This window comes from Falco cherrug, chromosome 2 (assembly GCF_023634085.1).
Source record: "Falco cherrug isolate bFalChe1 chromosome 2, bFalChe1.pri, whole genome shotgun sequence".
Taxonomy (NCBI): Eukaryota; Metazoa; Chordata; class Aves; order Falconiformes; family Falconidae; genus Falco; species Falco cherrug.
The window spans coordinates 117613198-117626604 of record NC_073698.1 but is presented as its reverse complement, the minus strand read 5'-3'; the positions used below and the strand labels follow the sequence as shown (position 1 = coordinate 117626604).

Below are 13407 nucleotides of genomic sequence, written 5' to 3'. Positions count from 1 at the left end.
ACTATCCCCTCTCTTTAACTGAGGCGTGCATTGGTTTAGAACAGGTTACGTGAGAGAAAATAAGTGCAGCCCTTGTGACTACAGCCAGAAATGTGTGAGTAGTGACTTCACGGGTTACCTCGAGCTCTGTTTGAAGAACTGTCGTCTGAAGCCTGAATGCCCACACAGCAGGTGGGGTGAGGTGAAGTAGCTCTGTAGATTTCGATGGTGCTGAATCCCTTTGTGTTGGGTAAAAAACCAGCTCTTTGCAACCACAAAACGAACGGTGCTGAGACCTGAGGAGTCATGGTCTCAGTCCCAAGTCTCGCTGTGCAGACCCGTGTTGGTGCACCTGACTGGGTGCAGTCACTCTGTGCACGCAGTCGGTGTGCCTTTTTCCAGATACTACCCAGCTGAGGGGCAAGTCATCCCCAGAAAATATTATTAGCCACAATTTCAGATCGCAAGACATAGCTAGGTAGTTATTAATAAGTTCAAGAGATTCTTATTAGCCAAGGCAGCTTGATTTTAGGAAGTGCTGAGTCCCAGTGCATGTGTCTTGCTGGGGTGGACTGGGGAGATTGCCTGATACGATACTGTGGTTAGTAACCAACAATAATTAAAGTTCCTTTCCGTACATCAGTAGCATGCTTGTTGAGTACCCCTGCTTCTGGTTGCCTTTCCCCTTTTCCCAAGCTGCATGGTGAAAACTGGGGGTGTGTGCTTCTCTGCCAGGTGACAAGTTTGTGTCTCCGCCGCAGAGGTGGCCGAGCTGCAGCAAACACCGCGGTGCTGCTGCGGAGGGGAGTCTTGGCAATGCTATGTGCGGGCGTCTGATAACTAGAAACCAGTGCCTATGCACTATCTCGTCTAGAAAATCTCATCTAAAGAGAGAATTTGAGTTGGTTTATCTGAGAACAAATGCCACTTGGATGAAAACCCAGCCAACGTATTGCTAGCTTAAAGCCAGCAAAGTTTTACTCTTCATTTGTGCTAAACGATGGCTCCCGTGTTCTCAGTTAAGTCCGGTTACATCCCATGCCAAGCACAGCCTTTACTCCAAACTTCAGCTGATGGAGCATGCAGCCTGACTAAAACCAATTGTACAAGACACGTAATTAATTATACAAGTCCACTATAGCATAACTCCTGTCCCACAGGCCACGATTCATAACAGTTAGAAGCTCAGCCTCTTGAATGTGTTTCCAGACCTGGTTATCCCCTGTTGCTTTGGCTCTCCTCCTTTGGCTGCCTACAGTGGCTGTGGCAGTCGTGGCCCATCCGTCTGTGTGTACGTGCGAGGAGGCAGAAAGGGAAATCTGCGTTGGGGCGAGCGATGTAGGTGTGTTTGTCAGTGATGCAAAGGGCACAGTCTGGTTACCTGTAGGAAACAGGGAGTACGAGTGCGGTTGATTCATGTGACTGACACATGCCACCGACCTGTGTGGGTGGAAATGGGGAGTTACCTGGTTCCCAGGCGTTTTCCTTTTCATTAGGTGAGCAGGAATGAGCATGAGCAGGCCTGGCCCAGGGGGAGGCTTTTTGAATGCAAAATAGTAGTTGCCACTTAAAACTCAGAGGAAAATGAGATTTCTTCACTCTGTATTGAGGGACGTGGGGTTGTTTTCATCTCGAGCTTCATAGTTAACTCTGCCATCCCCTAGGCTCGGGTGGTCTCCTTGGGGATCTTTATCTGGGTGCCCGCTCAGGTCTTCCTCTCCTGCTGTCTGTCTCCCTCTGAAATCTGCTCCTCTCTCTTCCCCAGCCACCATCCGTGTGTCTGCCTCTCTCCCTGGTTCCCGTTCGCCTGGGCGGACATTTGTTGATGTGAAATGGGGTAGGGAACCAGAGCCATGGAGACCGCAGAATGAGGAACCCTGTGCAAGGAGCAGGATGGGGAACAGCCCACCCAGGGACATGGGTGTTTGCCTCTTCCCTCAGCCTGCAGGTGCTGTGGTCTAGCCTCGGGGCTCAGCTCCAGGCTTGCATCCTCCATCCCCTGGTGAGGACGTGGGATATAGGGAGACCCAGGGAATGGTAGCACTTGCCTGGAGGCTGGAAAGATCCAAGCAGGCGACACGGGGAATGGCAGGGGGTGCAGGGAGCAAGGCTTTGGTGTGGAGCTTGGCTGCTGAGTCCTGACCCATCCTATGTTTCCATCTGTCTGTGCTGCCCCTTCTTCCAGCACCCACTGCCTTAGCGGTGCAGGTACCGCAGGTACTGCAGGACCCAGGTGGAGCAGTGGGGCGAAGCGAGGGGCGAGCATTGGCTGTACACCCTGTCTCTTTGCCCTTGGGAGCACTCCTACAACTTCCAGCCCTGGACACTCTTAGGGGGAAAGCAGCAGGAAACTTAGCAACGTAGGGTGATGCCTTTTTCTTGGAGGCGCGAGCTCTGCTTCTCACGTTCATGTCGCTGTAGCGCTCCCTTCGGCGCTCTCCTCGCTGCCTGAGAGCCTTGTGAGCTGCAGTGGGGTCAGGCTGCCGCCGGGATGTGGTGGGAAGTATTGCAAAGCAGGTAAGTGGAGAAGCAAGGCTCGGCGAGCTGCTGCTTGGTCTGGCAATATGAAAAAGTTTGTGGTTTGCCAGAAGCAGCCCCCCATCCGATAGGCATTTGGGGGCCAAGAGTTGGCAAATGTTTAAGCCTCACGCTCTTCTAAATTTTGTATGTCTTTATAAGGAAGCACAATGGGGGGAATAAACGGATAAAGCAAAATGAGGATGGCTGATGTGTTTTACCACAAGCCTCATCATCTCATCTGGCCTTGTAGGAGGTTTGTGTGCTGTGCTGGTGCTTGGGAGGGTGGAACCAGCCAGGTGTCCCTCCCGTGCAAGAAGAGATGGCAGTGACGAGCAGTAACGTGCTTCACTGGCATTGAGCCCTTCAGCTCCTCAGGCTTTGCTGTTTGCCTTCCACGCGGGTCTGTGGGTGTAACGAAGAGCTGCAGAGCCGTGTTTCTGTTCTTCGGGCTTCCTGTGTGACCGTACCCATACAACGTATTTGGGGCAAAAGTAGCAAAGGAAAGACAAGTAGAAAATTCTGTAATATAAATCGGAGGCCCTCAGACCATGTCTTAGGGAGGCTGCAGAGGTGCTGTACACCTCCCACAGAATGGGCCCTGAGCCTAGTTGTTTCCTATAGTGCACCGTTGTGATTCTGCCATTGTTTCCTTTAGTGCGCCGTTGCGATTCTGCCATCATTTCCTTCAGTGCGCCGTCGCGATTCAGCCGTTTCACCGCGGGGTTTAACCCAATACCGGCTCCTTTCAGTCCCATGCTGAGGGCACAGGGGAATCACGAGGCTGCCCGGCTCCCACTGGGGTCCTGCCCCTCTGCAGAAGCTGGCGCCCACCCACCGAGCCCTAACACAGCCGCCGTTGGGCGCGATGTCTCCGGGGTGACATGATGTTACCGAGAGGTGCGCTAGAGGATCGAGATGAACATGTAGCAGCTTAAGTGACATAGTACAGCCCTTCCGTTCATGGGCCAGTTTTAAAGCCGATGGACGGTGGAAATAACAACTTTTTTCTTTTCTTGGAAAAGGTGGTGAAAACCGAGCGATGCTGTGATTGATCTGAATGGCTCATCTGCACCTTAAGAGGCAGATGGTTTCAGTCAACACCTTTTGTTTCCCTGCTTCAAAAGGCGCAGCCTTTCAAATCGTTTGCTCTAAAAGATGAATTTACCGCAGGCTCCTGTGCTTCACTTGTCTATGCTAGTGTGTCTGACGGTGAGGTGGTGAGGTACTTCCTGCCTGTCTACCAAAATCTCATTGTCCAAATCGGACTTGGCTCCCTGGGGACCTGAGGAAGTTCAGCTTTGCTGTACAGGTGAAACAAGCCACGTGAAGATTCCGCCAGGCTTTGTCCTCTGGATGCTGCAACACTTCTTCCCCGTGTGTTCGGTCTCGTTCTAGGTCCCAGCTGCCAGTCATCATCCTGGGGCTGCTCTGAGCCGACCTGCTGGTGGTTTCAGCTCACTGGGATGACAGAGGGAAAGCTGTATGTGCCCAGATGGATGCACTGCCGAGCTAGCTGGAAACTCAGACAGGTAACCTGCCTGTCCCCAGCACCCCTCCTTACCTTCCTGAGGGTCTTTGGACCCTTCCTCATACATACTATGGTATGGGCAGAGTATTGCGAAGCATCCTCGCCAACTGTATTGTTTCGCACGCACTTGTTCTCTGGAAGGATGGACTTTTTACTTTCCCCCTTCTGCCTGCAAAGGCTGTATCAGATCGTGGAAAGCAATCGGAGAAGTTTCATGCCTTTTGTTCAAATCATTTAAGCTCTCCACTGAATGGCTGTCCTTGTTTTTCAGTTTAAGACCACTGAGGTAGGATCTGTTTCAGAGAAACATTTTTTTTCTTGTTCTGAAAGCTACTTGTAGACTATGAAACTAAGTGTACCTTTATCAGCTGAGCAATAAATGCAACTAAAGGTCGATTTCTGGGCTTATTCATACCGAACTTGCTCCAAGTTTCCCATTCCTTCACCTAAAATAATTAGTCTCTAGCCATGCAAGGACTGGCCCACTAAAACAAAAAGTTCAAACTGAATTTTTCTAAGAGACAGTTCTCCTTCTTTTTTAGTGAGGATTACCAATGATTTACCAAATTGATCATTTATATATTAAAAAAAAAAAAAAAAAACAACCAAAAAAACCCACAACAAAACCCAAACTAAAATGTCAACATGTCTAATGGCTCGAACTAACAACTTAGTGCAGAAACAATTACCGCTGAGTTTTATGTACACAGACACGGCGACTGAGTTTAAAGGTCGGGGGGAGGCAGAGCAAGTGTACCGTGTGTGTAATGAACCATTCAGCTTACCTAAACAGCAGGGTGAATGTACACCGTGCGTAACAGCTATGGTGTTAGCTGGAGCGATACCAAGATAAAATACAAAGATAGTGTCTTATTTTCTTCCATTAACTTGAGTGCAAATCATCTGGTGTGTTAGGTGCAGCCTGAGACCTAGTACATCCTTCCTTTCCAGATGCCATGGAAATTTTTAAGCAAGTTCAAGACTCTCTGCTCACTGCTGTATACCTCTGGTGCAAATATTGCTAAGAGTAATTTTTGAGAGTGGTGTTTTGCAAGAGCAGATGGATGGTCCCCAAGCGAGAGCTGAAGAAGTGGTGCAGAAGAAGGGTGTGAGCGTTCTTTTCAAACTTCAAATGGCACCCTGGTCTTCACCTCCTTTTTATCTTCTTTCCTGCAAACCTGAGCATGCAGCTTAATCACTTTTTTGTGCCAGTATTGGGAGGAAAACTTAGCTTGATGCAGTTATACACAGCTACTTGTTAAAAAAAAAATAAAATTGAGTTTGGCCGGGGTCAGTCACTGCTGATCATTTGTTATTTCCATTGATTGATTGTGGACAAAAGCAATATGCGATAACTTAGCTAACCGATCATCCCATCAAGAGAAAACCGGTGTGTGCTATATTTCAATATTTCCTCACTCCTTATTTAAGAGAATTCTTTGTAAAAGGAAAATACCCTTCTCCTCCTTCCCTGTCTTCCACAAAACACACGCACACACTCAAGTACTCACTTGATTTTGGTTAACGATGGCTTTAGACATTTGTGGTGCTCAAAGAACTTTGCAAGGAGATAAACTGGAATGAAAACCTGAATCCTTGGAAGAATGTTCTTAGAAACTCAAAGAAAAATTCTCCCACAAGCATTCTTGCCTTTACTTGGGAGAAATTAACCTGACTCAGTATTGTCTTCCTCACGGATTCATTTTACATGTTTGTATCCTAGGAAAACCTTCCCCTTCTCCCCTTTGTCCGTATTCAAACCGTAATCAAATCAGACTAGAAACAGGATCCTGAAAAAAAGCAAACGAGAAAGCTGGCTGCTTTTATTCCCCCATTTAAGAGACAAACACACGGTGCAAATACCCACCCATCGACACAGGCTGTGTTTTGAATTCTGCCGTTATGGGGGAGCATCCGTAGGTTCTTCCTAACGAAAGGGAAGCTTTCCCAAAAGAGAACGGAACAATGTACTGGTGAGAAGCTAGAACTGGGGCTGCACGCCCCATGGTTGTCTGCAGGAGTCTTTGCCATTTTTATTTATTTACATTAACGCAGGCATGTTCTGTAAATTCATTTTCTACAGTTAGTTCTCTTCTCTGGCATCTTTCTGCAGCAGCAGAATGATTTAACGCAGCCTATGTGAGGACATCTGGGCTTCCAGGTGAAACCGGGATGGAAGGGATAACAGGATCGTGGTGCTGTCCCCTAGTTCTCCTTGTGCCACTTGTTCCCGGATTTCCCTACTCAGTTTATGAAATCTTTCTTATTATCACCACTGAACCCCAGACTACCTTTTCCTCATTGCCCCTGCTCTCTCATTTCCTGGTCTCTTGCTTCTTACCTATTTGTCTTATTATTTTCCAAATAAATCTTTATCCTTCTCCAAAATCTGCAAATTTATCTATAAATTAATCTCCTGGTTTCAGCTGGGATGAAGTTAATTTTCTTCTTAGTAGCTGGTGCCTTACTGTGGTTTGGATTTGGGGTGAGAACAATGCTGATAACACACTGATGGTTTCAGTTGTTGCTGGGTGATGTTTATACTAAACCAAGGACTTTTCGGTTTCCTGGGCCCTGCCAGCGAGAGGGCTGGGGGGGGCGGGGCACAGGAAATTTGGAGGGGACACAGCCAGGACAGCTGACCCAAACTAGCCAAAGGGATGTTCCATAGCATGGGACACCACGCTTGGTATATAAACTGGGGAGGTGGCCGGGGCCAGCTGATCGCTGCTTGGGGGCTGGCTGGGCATCAGTCAGCAGGTGGTGAGCGATCGTGTTGTGCATCACTTGTTTTCCTTTATCTCTTCCCTTTGGATTTCATTCCTCTCCCTTTTTCCCTCCTTTTCGCTTCAACTTTGCTGCTGTTGTTGTTGTTATTACTATTGCTGTTGTGGTGGTGGTTTTTTGGTTTATATTATTTCAATTACTAAATTGTTCTTATCTCAACCCTCCAGTTTCCCATTCCTTTCTGATTCCCCTCCCCATCGCTCTGGGTGAGGGGCAGTGAGCGAGCGGCTGTGTGGGGCTCAGTTACCAGCCGGGGTTAAACCACAACAATTCATCTCTCTTACAAAGTCCTCCTTTGCCATCTATTTTTCTAGCCACTTAGAATACATTGCTTTTAATCCTCTTTCCTCCAGCTCGCCCTTTGGGAGCTCTGCAACCCGTTTGGTGCCCTTTGGTCCCCCCAGCCCTGCCCCTGGACTGACAGCTCCGGTCACATCTTCTGCATTCTGCCCGTCTGATTTCTCTGCAACTGATTGCAACACCTGGGTGAGTTCATGCTAGCCACATATGCGAGTCTTTCTTTTCACTCATTTTCCTCACTGCGGGTCATTTTTTGTGTTACGCACAGGGTCTGAACCAGATCGAGAGGGGCTTTAGGTGCCTAAACTCTTACTGGAACAGTACTTACAAATTAATATGTTTTAACAGGAATTTTGGTGCCTACAGTACCTTTGTGGTGAAGAGCCTTGGTTCCTCGCCTCAGCTCAGCCGGGGTGATGTCTCACACCAGGCACGCCGTGCTGTCTGGGCACTGAGGGTGTCACTAGGTCCAGTTCTGATCCTACACCACATTTTGTGCTACACAAAGTTTTGTTCTCGGGACATGGTTATGCAGGACATGGTCAGGATTTGGTGATGGAAAAATTGAAACATACCAGGCTCTCGTGTCTCTGTTGGGTTAATGGAGTTCTCCTTTGCTGGGAAAAAGAAAGATGTTTTAATAAATCAGCATGGAGAAGGTGCCTTTCTGCTTATGGAGGGAGTATTAATTACTATAGGAGACCTTGCATTGCTGAGTGGACCTCAAAGAATAAAAATCTGTTTCCAAACTGGATTTGGGAATAGCTATTCTGATGAAAGCTAATCAACACAGAATGTTATATTTATAGAGCGAGTTCCTGTGTTCTGCAGAGGTCCTCTGAATAGGAGCAGAAAAATTCCCAGTGTATTTGTGGCTGGTTTTCTCTGTGTTCAGTGAACTAGTTAGGGAGAAAAAGGCATGGAAAATCCTAAAGCCATCCTATGGGCAAACATATCAAATTTTATGGAAGAGGAAAAAATTTCATTTTCCTAAAAAGAAATTAATAAAATCATTAAAAAGATCCATGGGATTGTAATAGAAAAATGTGAGATCACTTAAATTAACATATGGGGGACCCCCAAGTTACACTCTTGGTTTAGGACCCAGCAGCTGTGTGAGAGTTCCTGCAAAGCAGGAGAGATTAATACTGTAATTATTTGATAATTTAAAGGGAAAGCTAGGAATAGAAAATGTAACTGGATAGAACTTGACTGCATTTGAGTGGCTGAGACTCCTATTTATTTCTAACTTGATTATTTGCAAAACAGGAGAAAAAATTCCAGTTATTCTGAAGTCTGAACTTTGTATTTGTTCTCACTTTAGTTCCGCCCCCCCTCCCCCCCCCCCCCGTCTCTGGAAGGGAACAATACACAGGGGAAATTAAATTCGTAAAGATTCAGTATCCTAACTGGTGCACTCGATCAGGACGTCTCAGCGATCAGTTGGGATAATTATATGGGGATTTTCATAGAGCTTTGAACACAACTTCTGTGAAGCTGTGAGAAGGAGTGGAATCAAATGCATCCAGGCAAAGGTTAGGTGGTCAAACTACTTACCGTGGTGCCTCCTTAGGCACAAAAACGTGCACACGATGATGATGAGACAATAAAGACCCACGGATGCTGAAGAATAAATGATGTACAATGTCTTGTTTCCAGGTTCTTGGGGCTCTTCTGAGATACTAGTGGTATCAAAAATTGCATTAGCGTGTATTAACGTACAGAAATATTTGACTTGGGTTTTTTTCTTCTTCTTTTTCTTCTTTCTTTTTTTTTTTTTTTTTTTTTTTAATAGTGTTAGATCTCTTTGAGCAACTGGCTCCTTAATGTACTTAAACATTCTGCAGCTTGGTACAGCATGTCATGAGATAACCCTGTCTCCATGGGCATTCTACCAAAGTATGGGGATACTAGAAGGAAAACTGCACAGGAAAGCGTAATTGATGAGTGGTGCGTGGCAGAAGGGAAGAGGGGTCAGAATTAGAGCACTGCTCTGAACTTCCAATATCTTTTTGCAATTGTAATTATGAACAGCAACCAACTGTGAGTAAAAGCCATGCTTCAGCCTATGTTAAAGTGATAGTATAGCGTGATTCCTAACACTTTGCAAGTGTAAGCCATGTAGGAGTGGGATATGACAAAGCATGTCAGAAGCGTGGAATATAGCACCCAGAGGTAACGTGGTTGGCTTTTTCCAAGTGCTGCTGAATGCTGGACCGTCCTAGCCTTGAAAACTGTGACCTTGAGAGACTATTTTGTTCAAATGGGAAGAAAGTAATTGTCGTTCAGCAATGAGTTTAAATTTGTCTTGACTGCACAAAACACTCTAACCAGAAATTCATGGCAGGACAGGTAGTTCCTTTCTCTTAAAGAGGAAATAATAATCAGAACTTACTTTCTGGTGAAGTTGTGATAATGTTTTCAGGCTTTTCTGAAAGAGAAAGGCAAGATAGGGAAACGAAACAGCAACCTGACATTTTGCGCTGCAGTTGTGTTCTCTGCACCGTGTCCTGAAGTCTTCACAAGCCTCCCCTTCAGTCTGCTGGTGAAAGAGGGAACAAAATGTGACAGGCAAAGGGTGGGGTGTTGGGGGGCAGGGGGAACGACGCGTTGGTCTCCTGCTGCCATCTCTCTCAGACCTCTTTGGCATTCATCAGCAGAACATATGTCAAAGGAAACTCGCATCACGAGCGCAGCACATCCGTTTCGATGTTGCTCCCTCTGTTGCAGCATTTCGTGTTGCAATAAGTTTCTGAAGTTCATTAACTTCCCAGGAGAGGAGCTGGCAGCAGAACAACCTTACGGCTCAGCTGCCCTAGGTCAGTAGGACACCACGGCCACACAGGTCACTGTTCAGCTGCAGAGCAGCATTGAGGAGGGCAGACGTCGCTCATCATAATCCACACTTGGCATCCCAACTGCCTAAGTTAACGTGAAGGCACCACTTACCTTTAAGATCATTTAAAGCTATTGTAATCTTTCCTGCTCTTAAACTTCTCGGGGTACAAAATCACACTAATCAGGTCCATCAATGCATACTGAAAGGACTTGGGAAGAATGTCCACGCTGATGTCCCCAGTGCAGCTGTTCCGTTGCTGGGGGGGCAGGAGGGGAAGGGCCCACAGCAAGCGGCCACACTCATGGGCTCTCCCCCGACAGCCTTTCTTGCTGCTGCCAGAGTCAGAGCACCCAGCCCGGGCAGTGCAGCACTTCTTATGTGGTCTCCACTGATCCATAAGGTAAGCTCATGATCTGCTTTCTGCACTGCCTCAATAGTAGCCCCTGATTATAAATAAATCTGTGCTGTACAGGAGAAGATACTCTCCCAGGGACCATCCATCTGGATGCAGGAGCAATAGCAATATATTTAATATAACATTCCACACATTGTATGATATTTAATGTAAATAAAATAAAGTTAGTGGTTAATGTATTAAACACACATTATATATATATATATATATATATATATATACACACACACATTTATTGCAATGTATATGATGTGGCAAATATATTGAAATAGCTCTAACAGTAGATCCTGGCCATGTTGACCAGGTAGCACTCAGATGTTGGGTCAGCATGCCCTGCCCAGCCATCTACTCCCTTTTCTGCTCCCCTGAGTAGGATCGTTCTGCACAACAAACTTCAGTTGTGAAGCAGGATCACTTATCTTTCACTTTGACTCTTCCATCTCTGGTTAAAAGAGAGCATGATTTGTTTTAAGGCAAGTAGGTCAGATCTACTTTGGTCATACCGCACTAGCAACAGATGATTATCAGTAGTCTGAAAGTGGAAGCTAAAAGCTCAGATTAGAAAGTAGAGGTTTCAATTATTTGAGTAACGATTGCCATGGATGATAACGCTTCAGGAAGTATCTATAAAGCTCAGGTTGTGCCCTGACAGCAGCCTTCTTTCTGATAAAATCCTATGTAACAGGTATTTCCAGAAGGATGTGCAGGTCTCTGAGGGATAGATATCTTCTGATCTCCTTCATCTCATTATTTTATCATATAGTTTTATCTTTTTCAAAATTCTCTTTTTGAAAAAAAAAACCAACAACAAAAAAAAACCAAAAACCCAAACCCCAACCCAACCAACAATACCAAACCCAAAACTTTTCTAGGTTCAAAAAGTCCAATTTCCCTCAATGTTTTAAAACAGATTTCAGTGACACTTACTCATTCAGCATCATTATTAACCAGGGAGAGGCGCAGGAACTGCTGTACCTCTCTCATTGTTAGCTTTTTCCAGCGCAGGGATGTCGTGTTTTCCTTCGTTTTTAATCATCTGGTGCTTTTACAACCACGTATGCACCGCTGCCCACCGTCACTTTTGGAAGAATCACCTGATCAGCACTGGGCAATTTTTATAACACCCCACAGCGTTCACTTGGGACAGGGCTGCTGATCCCCATGGAATCCGGGGCACATCAGTTGCACTGGGAGTTGCAAAGGCAACTGCCTCGTTGCTGTTAAATATTGCTCTGAAGAAATGCTTGTCTCGCACCGCTCAGCGTAACCTCCAGAACCTCCCAGGGAGAGGAGACAGGTGTGAGCCGGGGGGGCACGGAAAGTTCTGAACTACCCTGTAGCCACGTCCTGGGTGGGAATACAGAAATTTCCCAAGCAGAAGCCTTACTGAGGTCTGGATATAGAGTAGCTTCTGTGCAGCCCTTGCTCTGTAAGGGAAGGTATAAGCAGCTCAAGCGTTACATGCTTGCAAACTTCCCTCCATACAGCTCCCTGCGCTGCTGCTAGCGAAGTCACGAGGAGCTATTCCACAGCTAACAGACGGTTTACTTGGTTATAGCTTGTTTTCTAAAAAAGCAAACACCACCTCCGGTGGCATTGATATTGCTTGTATAATTTTGCTCATATCGTATATTTTTAAGAGCCCAAACGAACCGTGCTAGCACATCTGTCATCGGGGGAGCTCGGATAGGGCTGCTCCCTTTTTAACTTGAGTGCCTATGGCAACACGTGCCACGGGTTTGCTCCTTCATCTTCACACATGCCTCTGTGGTGGTGATCATGCACGTATATTTTTATATCATTCACTTGTCTTATTAATTCCAGGATAATCAGGTTAAATTCTGTTTCCAAAGCCGAACTCCCTGCCGTCAAGCAGACCTGCCTCCAACAGCCTTGCTTTCTCCGAAAGGTCACCTATGGAATATGCTACTGAGTTCTGGGATGTGGGAAAACTGGGGCCACGCTCGCTTCCCAGCCCACGAGCGCCGCTGCCCACCCGTCACCGCTGAGCCACGGCCCCCCTTGCGCCGCACCCGCACCTGGCTGCTGGCAATCCACCCCCATCCCACTGCTGGTCCCGCTGCTGCCGTGCGGGTGCAGGATGCCCGCGGCCAGCGAGCCCCGGGGCACCCATCCTCTCCTCTTGGCCCTTAAAACCGTGTCTTCCATGTCCTCTGGTTTATAGTGGTTTTTTCTTTTTTTCTTTTTTCTTTTTTTAATTTTTTTTCCTTTTTTTATTTTTTCTCTTTTTTCTCTTTTTTTCTATTTTTCTCTTTTTTTCCCCTGTTTTTCTGCCTTTTTATTTGTCTGTTTTTCTCTCCCCCCTTTTATTTTGTCTGTTCTCCTCCCCTTTTTTTTTTTTTTTTTGGTCTGTTTCTCTTACCCCCCTACCTTTTTTTTTTGTTTTGGTCTGTTTTTCTCTCTTTTTGTGTGTGTCTGGTTTTCTCCCTTTTTGTGCGTGTGTCTGGTTTTCTCCCTTTTTTTTGGACAGTTTTTTTTCCCCCCGCCCCCCTCTTTTTTTGGCTGCTCTCCTCCATATTTTTTTTTTGGTCTGTTTTTCTCCCCCCACCCCCCATTTTTTTGTCTGTTCTCCTCCCCTTTTTTTTTTGTCTGTTTTTCTCCCCTTTTTTTTTTGTTTTCCTTTTTTTTCTTTCTCCAGCGTAGCTATAGACTTGGTAGAAGAAACCTAACTTATGGAAAAAGGGATTTAATTTTCTTAGTTGCCATTTGTGGATCCCTTGAGAGGAGCCTGTGGGTGCTAGGTAAACACACTATTTTATTCTATGATTTATTTGTTTATTTGTCGGTCAAATACAGCAATTTTTTTTTTTTACTCTCTAGCTAGTTGCTAGATGAGTGGTGCTTGCCTTTCAGGGGTATGGGAATGTGCACACTGCCCTCAGAGCCTGTGACAGAGCCTTCCTTCTCGAGGCTCAAAGCAACCTGACTTGAGGCTGCCTTTAATTAATTTTTTAATTGTTACGAGACAATTCTTGATGCATGAAAAAATGATCAGAATTGCTTTTGTCCATTTCCATG

At 46.1% G+C, this 13407-nt stretch overlaps 1 long non-coding RNA gene across 4 annotated transcripts in view; it reads left to right on the top strand.

The window, feature by feature from the left end:
- The window catches only part of LOC114017615 (uncharacterized), a 29222-nt gene extending 20188 nt beyond the window's left edge, over nt 1-9034 (top strand). For 3 of the 4 annotated variants that reach the window (XR_008730886.1, XR_003562771.2, XR_008730885.1), the window contains exons 8-9: nt 3895-4028; nt 7168-7694. This is a non-coding gene — a long non-coding RNA (uncharacterized LOC114017615). Of the gene's footprint in view, nt 1-3894; nt 4029-7167; nt 7695-8909 lie in introns of those variants that run through there. The other variant, XR_008730887.1, reaches the window with a different exon arrangement.
- The last annotated feature ends 4373 nt before the right edge of the window (nt 9035-13407 follow it).